The sequence below is a fragment of the Corvus hawaiiensis genome, chromosome 4 (genome assembly GCF_020740725.1).
Source record: "Corvus hawaiiensis isolate bCorHaw1 chromosome 4, bCorHaw1.pri.cur, whole genome shotgun sequence".
Classification (NCBI taxonomy): domain Eukaryota; kingdom Metazoa; phylum Chordata; class Aves; order Passeriformes; family Corvidae; genus Corvus; species Corvus hawaiiensis.
This window is the reverse complement of record NC_063216.1, coordinates 49140521-49150941: the sequence shown is the minus strand read 5'-3', so window position 1 is coordinate 49150941 and position 10421 is coordinate 49140521. Positions and strand designations below refer to the sequence as shown.

The 10421-nt window shown below is 41.4% G+C and overlaps 1 long non-coding RNA gene across 2 annotated transcripts; it reads left to right on the top strand.

The window, feature by feature from the left end:
* Positions 1–1221: 1221 nt before the first annotated feature.
* On the top strand, positions 1222–3126 carry LOC125324633. 2 transcript variants are annotated; one of them, XR_007203052.1, is made up of 2 exons: positions 1222–1284; positions 2125–3126. It is a non-coding gene; the product is annotated as an uncharacterized LOC125324633 (long non-coding RNA). The 2 variants fall into 2 exon arrangements; XR_007203053.1 differs by lacking the exon at positions 1222–1284 and adding an exon at positions 1292–1983.
* The last annotated feature ends 7295 nt before the right edge of the window (positions 3127–10421 follow it).

The following is a 10421-nucleotide window of genomic DNA, read 5'->3' as shown; positions in this document are numbered from 1 at the left end:
CTGAGAGGTGGGAGCCGGTCACCGGCGTGTGCCCGGCGGGGATCGGGAGCGGGGCCACTAGCACATGAGCCGAGCAGCTCGCCAGTGTTTACATTCGGGCACTGGTTTACACGGCGGAGACAGGACGCTGCGGTGCTTGTCAAGAGCGCCCTGCCTGTGAGGTGCTTCTACCGGCCCGGTGCAGCATCCGCAGCGTGACTGCAGCACCCGGTGGCTACCGGTTCACCCAGGATCTGCCTCCCTCTTCCCGCTCCGCGCCTGCCTCCGGGCCCTGGCGCTGGCGTCTCCCAGTAGCAGGGTGCGTGGCAGGGGACGAGGTGCCACCGACCCATCATAGCTCCTCGCTGCAGTCACTCGCTATTTTTAACACCTGCAGCAGCGCACGTGCAAGCCCGGACCCTGAGGGCAACTGACAGACTCCCCGAACGTTTCCTTCGGGAAGTGAACCGGAATGACAGACTCCCCCTAGTGATGTGATTCATGATAAACCTCCCTGGATGAAAGAGAGGGGGAAACAGAACATCCTGCTTCCTTTTCCTCAGGTAACCACTCCACCAGATTTGGAGAGCTCTCTGCTCGGTCCTCCGTTGAAGTGTGCGGCGGGTCTTTACTGTCCGCCGCAGCTCCTCACACGTACGGTGAGGAGGCCTGGCGGAGGTAGCAGGGGCCCATTTAGCTGCTGTCTCTAGAGGGATGGGGGGTTGCAAAGCAGCATCCCCAGCTCCTGCCCTCGCGGCAGCAGCGCACTCCCACGCCAGCCTGGTGCTGCCAGCCTCGAGTGCGGAGGATGCCCTGCCACCGCGTCGTTTGAACCCCTCCGTGCTATCGCCCTCCCTCCCTTCTTCTGCAGCCTCGAGAGCCCGTGAAGGGTGCGAGGGGCGGCTGCCTGTCTGCTGTCCCGGGGCAGTGGCGGCCGCACAGACACGAAAGCAGATCACACCGTCGAGGGACAGCGAATCCCTCACCACCATCCCCGCTCCTCGGCCCACTGCAGTGCCCGCGACTCTGACGGGGACACGAAGCTCCCCAGGGCTGAGACAGGCGGGAGAACGGTGGCTCTGCCCCGCGACTGTCGCCGGGGCAAGCGGGCGGGAATCCGCCGGACGGCGCGAGGCGGCGGCACCCGACCATCACCGCCGCCTAAGGTTCCGGACCGTCCCCGCCGGAATGGGGGGCGGGAGTGGAAGCGGGGAAGGGGCAGGGACCGGCGAGGGCACGCGCAGGAGATGCAGGAGCCGAAAATTTTCCATCACTGCAGTCGTCCCCCCGCCCCCATCCGGCGCGGTACGTCACGCTCCCCCCGCAGCCCGGCGGGGCGGGACCGGGCGGGATGCGCTGCGGCGCCTTCCCGCGCAGCCCCGGGGCGCAGAGGGGCGGCGGCGGCGCACCTGCTTCCGCGGGAGCGGCGATTGAAATGACCCCGGAGCTCAGCTCGGGGCGTTCTGCGCTGGAGCCGGCTCCTGCTCTGCACACCTGCCGGCGCAAGGCGCCCGCCTGTACCCGTCTGCGGACGAGGCGGAGCGCGACTTTGGGGTGCCTGTGGCAGTGAGGGGTGGTAAAGTCACCCCCGGAGTGCCAGTTCACGGCGTTTTAGGTCCTCTGAAAATCGGACTGCACAACGGGAAATTTGCAAAGGCGTCGGCAACCTGACGGGCTAAAGCGAAAAGCTGCGCCGCTCCCTTTCACAGAGCAATCACAGCGATGTGTAAATAAGAACTACTGCGGGGAAGGCAGGGCACAGTCCTTTTCCAATGGGAATGGTGAATGCCTGGTGCCTTTTTCAGTCAATCCCATTCTTCGGGTGTCAGCAGTTCTGTGAAATTACAGTGTACATGACCGAGGTCAAGGTGACCTGTTTGTTGTGGGTTTTGCCAGTATAGCAACAGACGTAATGACGTATTCGTAACGTTTTTAGGACTGTATCATCCATTTCAAGGCAAGCGCACAGATTTGGTGCATGGTGAAATGTCCCACATGCGCCTGGTAAATACAGCAACCATCTTTATAGATGTGATCTGGCTGTCGTGGACAGTACAGCTTTTAAAAAAGTTTAAACCAGATTTTTTTATCAAAATAAAAGTGTTACTCTACAAGTGCTTGAATTTTTTTTTTTTTTTCCCCTAGAACTGTCCTCATTTTGTATGGAAAACGATGATGAGACCTTGTTGCTCATTTATAAGAAGAATGGTAAAATGCACCCAGGAAGAAAAATTGCTATGTTTCTAATGGCCGCATTACAGGAACTCTGCAACATGTGAGTGCAATCTGCACTGCTCCAGAATACTGAGTCTTTAAAATTTTACCCATGCAGTCTGTTTGCTGGTTCAAATAATCTGCTTTTTCAAGTGGTTTTAAGTAACGCCTCACTGATTGAATTATAATTTTCCTGACTTTGTAATTGCCAAGAATGTCCTTGGCAAAACATACATAGAATGTGTTTCATCCAATTTTGAAATGTATTTTGTAATCCGAATAATAAAAGTTAATATTCATCAGTTCCTCCCACCATAGTTTCAACGATTCATTTGTTTTCATTGTCATGCTTTTCTTTCTCCCCTTTTTAAAGTGTTTTTTTGTTCTTTTTTTTCCTTTCCTTTGTTTTCATCCTCCTTATCCCTAAGTCACCCTCATTTTTATACCTTCCGTTTGTTTGCTTTTTTATTTTGTTCTTTTGTGTGCCTTTACACATTGGAAGCTTCCTTACAAAGTTTGAACATTTAGGATAGTTAAACTTTTTTACTTTTAATCTGGAGATTCTGTTCCTACTTTATGTTTTAAGGTTGTTGTAAAATAAACTGTAAGTTTGTTAGTTAGACGTTGTAAAAATTGAATTGTGTTCAGTGACACAGGTAGAAATTAAATAAAGTTTTCAATTTATTATACAGGGAGGTAATGGGGGTTGTGTAGCTGAAGAACTATCTGCTGTGTACTTCTAAATGTCAGTTTACAGCAGAGAGCTATCTGTAGATTCACACCTCACTGTAACATCACCTGTTGTTCTCCATCCTGTGAATGGTTTCTTTTAAAATTTGATTAGTTGTTTTTATATTTAGAAAAAGAAATAGCTTGTAAGTGCCTATGTTTTTTCTTTGCTCATGTTTTAACAAATAAAAGGCCTTTATAATATGTGAGGGTTTTTTCCCATGCTATTTCTTCCTAGATACATAAATAAATCTTGAGCTATACCATAAAACTATCTGTAACAGACACCCAGTAGAGTCATTTTTGTTTAAGGTATGCATGGAAAAGTTGTATGTACAGTAATACTGTAAAAGTCAAGTCCATCTGCAGGGTTTTTAGATGATACTTCCTAAATTGCCCAAAGGATACCTAATGAAATATGTAATATGTCAAAGCACTCTATACTAATAGCTACATTACATTCATTTTGTCTGTGCCTAGTATGAATAATATAAAAATCCCAACGGAGTAGGGATCTGCATCGGGTGAAATCCTCAGTACTGCCAAGAGTCTGGGGAAGGGTGATAATGGAGAACAGTAACAGAGACCTGAGAGTTGTGTTGTGTCCTGAATGAAACATCTGCACTACTGTCTACATGACAGATGTGGTCTGTCATGAGGAAGAGCTGAAAGTATGGGTGAGTGGGGAAAATGAGTATTCATGGTTTTGCTGCATAGACTCAGTGGTCCACAAAGATGCAGGCGGGGCCAATGGCTTCCACCATCCTTCCAACCAGTTTGGTTCATGATTCTTACCTCACATGGACTGCCTGTGGCATGCAATTAATGAAATTATAGGTTCTGATTATATGCTTTCTTAAACAAAACTTCCACTGAAGCCAAGAGGTATTACGAGTGCATAAGGAATGCAGGATTGCATATCCTGCCTCTTGGGCTTTGTGATGGTGCGTTGGAGTTGCATATTAAACTTGGTTTAAGCCTTAATTTTTTCCCTCTGTGTTTATCCTAGTCTAGTTTCAGTTTTGCAATATGAAAACAACAAAATCACTATGTTAAGAATATAAGCAGCAGTATTCTTTCAAAAAAATAGTACATTTACTATAATTATAACTTGGATTTAAGCCAAAAATAGGGGAGGATTTTGAGTTTTAAAACCATCTGATTATGCTGTTATACTGCAATAAACTCAAAACAGTGAGAGCTGCATGAGATATGTAGTACTTGTCATCTGCAAGAAATTGTCAGCCTTAAATGGACATTGCCAGCTGCTATAAAAATAATTTTTACTTTATATTTTTAACTCTGTAACATTTTTAGGAGTTTTAAAAATAGCATTTCTCCATTAATCTTGATTCATCTTTTCCACTCAGCAAAATCCGATGTTTTTTTCCTGTGTGAAATTTACATAAGTTTTTAAGGTCGTGGTGGTTTCTTTATTTGTTTTTTGTTTTTTTTTTTGTTTTGTTTTGTTTTTTGTGTTTTTTTTGTTTTTGTTTTTGGTTTTTTGTTGTTGTTTTTTTTTTTGCTTTGTATAGTACAAATCTAGAAAAGCTTTGGAAATGGTATTTGTTAATTAACTGAAACTCTTGTCATTTTCTATAAACCATTCCACATATTTTTGTTTAGATTCTTATGGGAAAAAGAGCTACTATTTTTGTTCTTTTACCATTTGCTGGTGGCAGAGAGTATAATTTAAGATATGCATTTGGATTCCCAGAGGTCTTATTGCCATAATTACAGCAGTCTCTGCATCAGTATCACTTACTATGTCAGCAGATCTTTGAGGACATTGTTTGTCAACCAAATAATGCTTCACATCTTTGGAGAGTCACTTGCATTTTTGTGGCTCCCTTAAAAAAAGTATAAATTTAAGAAATTAGATGAAGTTATCTGGGCAGGTTGCTATGCAAGAGGTGTATGCAGAAGGGAACAAAACTGGAACAATTGTGTAGTTACAAAGAGATTTCTGTGCTTTACCAGATAGAATAATTGTGTATGCACTGATACGGCAAAGAAAAAGGACAGTTAGAGTAGGAGTTCAAGCACTGTATTTTGATGGATAACAAAGCCCCAGTGAACCAAGAAAATCAGCTCCTCACTTTGTATTTCTTATCAAAAATACCGTGAAAACAGGTAGCAATAAAAACATATTACAACTGGATCTCTGTTCTGTAAATTCATGTGTGTAAGTTAGTATGCATTAACCTTGTTTTGGTAAAATTGCTGCTATTCCTAAACAACTTGAGGACTGGATCCTACTTTGTGGTAGGCAACCATCACCTACTGAGCTTAAAATTCCACTTTTTATCTCCAGTGCATAAAGCACAAGAATAGCTATTTACAGTATCACAATAGGTCCCTAAAATCTGATACTTTGTGTCTAACAGTGGCCAATAGAGGATTTTTCTGTGAGAAAGAGTAGGAAAGAGGATTGGACCATGCAGTTGAATGTGTGAGCAATCTGATGTTTAGGATTTGGGATTTGCTGAACCAATGGTTGTATCCATGTCTTTGTAATTCATAGTTCCTGGTAATCATCTACATGAAATTGTTGAATCGCTTTAGAACCCGTTTGATATTTATCATAAGCAGTGACAACGTTTACTTAAGCATTTATAAAAGCTTCTTCCATTTGTTAATGTTTTTCCCCAGACTTCTTCCCGATCAGTTCATTTGAGATCCCCATGTTTTGTGCAGTAAGAATAGGGTTTTATACACCTTTATTCTATGTTGTATGGTTGTCTTTCTTGAAGCCAAAGAGTCCTAGCCGATCTGACAGAAACTTTAATATCTTCGGTTCCCCTGGATTCCTGTTGTAGAGAAAATGAAGATTGTTCAAAGTGTTATAGGTGCTCTCTCCTTTGTTAGAGAATGAAATTTAGACCTGGAGTCTCTCATAAAATGTCAGCAAGCAGATTTTACCACAACCTTTTTTGCAGTTGTTCTGTTTTCATGCTTGTGTGTTCTCTGTGTTCTGAGGAAGGACTTTTCCCTCACCTTTTTAGATTGTTTGCTGTAGGTCTGAGTATTCTAAGTTGGCTGGTGTCCATGTGTAGAAAATTTGTAGCCATTTATTATTTTATTTTTGAAAGATGGTTTTTAGTTGTAAATAATTATGAGTCAAATTTGTAAACTCATTGCCTGTGGGAAGAAAAATCACTGTCCTATCTTAGTGTGTACAGTTTTTAGGTGAACAAAATGGACATCTTTAATTTTGTCAAAGAAATCTTCATGGATCAATTCCTGGCAAAAATTGGGAATGGTTTAAATAACCTAGTTTATACAGTCTTCTTTGTATGCAAAGAGAAGCTTTGAAATAAATTAGTGAAAAAATTATTACATAAATTCTGTATGGTGGTAAGGACATTTTTGTTTATACGCATGTCAGACAAGTGATGTGCTGTAAAGACATCCCCCTGCTGTTTATCTCCTGTGTGCAGCGTGCTTTTGCAGAATAAGTGGCTGCTGAGTCACACTTTCACCAATGATTGACAACCTTGTTTCTACTAAGAACTGGTAGACTTTCTTGCCTGTGTATCAGGCGAGCTGTGTAACGCCCCTTACTTAGGAAATGAAAGTATGACACAGCATTATAGCTAACCTCACTGAAAATGCTATAAGCAGCTGAATCGAAATGTGTTTAGGCAGCCATGTAGGGCAAATCAAAATCTATCCACGTTAAATTATTTACTGGCAGTAATGATTCGCTATTAAAGAAAATAATATAGTAGTATTCATTTCAATGTGCTGAACTAGCAGTTTTGCAATGCAGTTATTCAGAGGAAATTTTGTCTGAATATATGAGTAGTAATAGATCTGAGAGAGACATGGAACTCTCTGTTGGCAATGTTTCCTGAGCTCAGAAAGATATGCACGTAACTAGAGTGATTAAGTCTAAGCCTAAATAATCTACAGTTTATAATATCAATATATAACATGTATTCAATAGTTTGTGAGTCCAAAATAAATTACAAGAAGCTGTAAATATTGTTTTCCTCTTTAAAAATATAGGGAGATTTTATTGTGGAACCATAAATATATTCAATATGTTTATTTCCCCTTCATATATGATGTTTTAAATTGGCTTTTCCTTGAATTTTTAAGTATGTGTTTGGAGTATGACAAGCAGAATCCAGTTTACATTTACAGAAATATCTGCAGCTATTACTTGCTTTAAAATCCTTTAAGTAGTTAGTTTATGTTGCTATTAGAACCAGAATTATTCCATAAACAGCACAGCTCTTCATGTTTTGTTTAGCCATTCATTTGCCTTTTTTTTGTTAAATGCATAGGTATAATCTTTTAACAGAAATAGAAATTTACCTTTGACCAATAACAATTTTACTGTCATTTGGCATGTAAATGCACAATTTTTTGAGGTTTATTTTACTCCTGTGGTATTCCATAAAAATTTTCGTCATGGCATTCAGCAGGGAAAGAGTGACTGCAATTATTTGGTTGCTGCTGTGGAAGTGCTTATTACGATGTTCTTCTGATGGCCTTCTTTGGATTGAAAAAAAAATTGTGATATGATTCAGGTCATTTGGATTTTCTTGTAGCCCATGGATACCTCAGTTGCCATGATACTGAGACTTCACAGTGTGGGGAAGTTACTCATCTGAATAGTCAAATGGTCTTCATGTGCATGATTTTGTGCATGTACTACAGTTTTTGCAGAAGTAGATTTGGTAGATTTCATGTCACTGTATTTGTGATGAAGTATGTTGAAATAATGTCCCTGAAATTTGACATGGGATTTTGATATGCTGTACTAAGAGACATTACACTTTCTTTGTGGTATGACATCAAAAAGTAACTATAAATTGTATTAATCTGAAGAATTTAAAAATACCAATGGTTCTATAAATAACTAGCTTGTATAGAATACATAACAATTTTTTTTTAAGTTTAACTCGTGTTTGGCACATATGTGGAACAACATATAACTGACAACTACCTCAAATTAAGAAACACGGAAAGTCTAGATCACAAACTCTCCTTTTTTATTCCACATACAGTACACTGACTGGCACAGGTAAGCACATGCAGACAAGCTTAAGGAGGTGATACTCGCTTCTGTTAATGAATAAGGAAGCTACAGGAAGGAATAGAATCCCTTCATCAGAAATTTAACATCATTTAAAATACAATATGGTTAAATATTTTTAAGTAGATCCACTAATTAATGTCAAAATAGGTAATATATTTAAAAAGAGAAACATGGTTTTAATGGAACTTTGGAGTCAATTGTGGCTAGGGAACACTATTATGATACACAATTTGTTTCTTTCTGTTCTGATTGCCAATTTATTTTTAATGTCATGTTAGTCTACAGAACTCCTCAAGGCCATGATCTAATTTGATATGATTTTCTAGTTAACAGTCTGAAATTGAAAAGTCTCACAGAGAAACAAAATTGTTGAGATAATATAAATAAAAGTTTTGCTACAGGATGAGAGAAGTGTAGGTTAATTATTATATCGGTGTACTAGACTTACCTATAATTTATACTTTTTCCCCAAACGTTATATTCTTTATTTTAATATTGTTGGAATTGTATGTAACAAATACCATTCGTGGTCAAATAGAAACTTGGTGACCCTGACTGTGGCCACAATGATCTCAGAGAGCAGAAAAATTTAGAATTTTTTCCTCTTACAGATTTGTAGGACAATATCACAGTAGAGAGAATAACTGACCTAAGGAAAATCATACATACGTGTAGAAAATTTAACAGAACTAACAGTGTTGCTTTTCCACCCCTCTCTGTCTAGTTCCCCTACATTCAGGCAAGTAACGTTTTGTTCTGTTGTTCTTTGTCTGCTTCACTTCTCTCATTCTGCTTCAGGTCCAGGACCATTAGTTCTCAGATCAGATTGGCACATTGCCAAACCTCAATGATACAGAAAAACTACTCTGTAGTTTTTGATTCTATGAAAAGTTTTGAAATGAACCTATAGGAAGGCTTGATAAAAAAAAGTGAGGAGAGAGGTGGAGGAAGGCTTATTAGGAGTTACAGAGATGCCACAGACTCACCTAGAGACCAGATCATCACTTTGTTTACTAAATTTCCATTGAGATCTTGTCATGGACCCCATACTGCAGTGTGCCCTAGGCTGAGTTCTTTCCTGCATGTGTATAATCTTGTCGCCAGTCACTCGTGCAAAATGGTTGTACACTATCTTCCCAAAAATTGAAGGACCATTTAGTGTAAGAATATCTGTGACTGACACAAATCCCTTTTGGGCTCATTTTTCATGTGTTTCCAATGTCCCTTAAGGTCTTTGGCAACCCAGAATGGGCCATACCTCTGCATACTCCTTATCCTGTCAGCCCTTTGCTGTTGTAACAAAATCCCTCTGAGTCATGGGGGGAAGAACACAGGGTAGGACCTGGATGCTGACTGGCCATGAGCTAGTGCCAGAGTCAGGATATTGGCCCTTTGCTTGAGAGTGGGCTCCTGTAAGAGACCTCCCTCTGCAGGTAAATGAGTGGTGAAATCTGTGTTTTGTACAAGCTGTAGCTGCCCTGCCCAGCTTCCTTGGGACTCCCATTCACACCCTGCCTATTTAAGCTCAGGTCTGGGCATCCCACTCTTGCTTGTGTGGATCTGCATCCATCTCTGTCTCTTGCAGTGCGGATTTGCTGGCTGCCTTCCTGGGGGGCCCTTGAACCTACACTATAGACAGCCTTGTTTCCTGACTGGACTTTGAACTCATGTGATAGTCAGCCTTGGCCCTGGTGCTCTCCTGCAGGAACACCTGGCTGCACCCCCTGGATGGACCATGGACCTAGCTCAGTACCTGTGTCTGGGTCTGTTGGGGAACTGTGACCCTCCCATCACCCTGGCCCCTACCAGAGTGAGGGGCTACCCTGTTGCTGGGGGTGCTGGTGGTCTCTGCCTGCCTGTCTTGGGGTTCCCATAGGCTTCTAGCTCATCCTCCCTTGGGGCAAAATGTATCTGTCTCGTTTCTTGACAGTGACTGACTTCATTGACCAGCTTGGCAAAAGCATAGCCTCAGACCCAGCTTCTATGTGCATCTTCATGATATATGAAAATTTTTCACTCCTAGACCAATACAGCTTCATGCTACTTGGCTGTATCTTTCATGACAACTTTCAGTACATGCAGCAGAAATAAACTTTTATTCCAAAATTTTATAGCACTTCAAGATACCTTTTATTACTGTAGGGATTTTGTATTTACATAGTAATATTTTGCTCATAGTCAAAGATCTTCACCAAGGATTTGGCCCCAAACCCTGCAGTAATTCACAGAAAGGTTTGTGACTCTCTTTGTGTGGAGTCACTACAAGTTTTTTCAGGTAAACAAAATACTTTCTTACTCAGTGCTACACTTGAAAAAAGATTAAGTAAGTCTGAACCTTCAGCTGCTTATGATGAAGATGATATGGTAGTAGATTATGATGATCTATTTTTGAATGCATACCTTAGTTAACAGGTTTCTATGCCAGCATCTAAACCCAGCATTCAGGAAA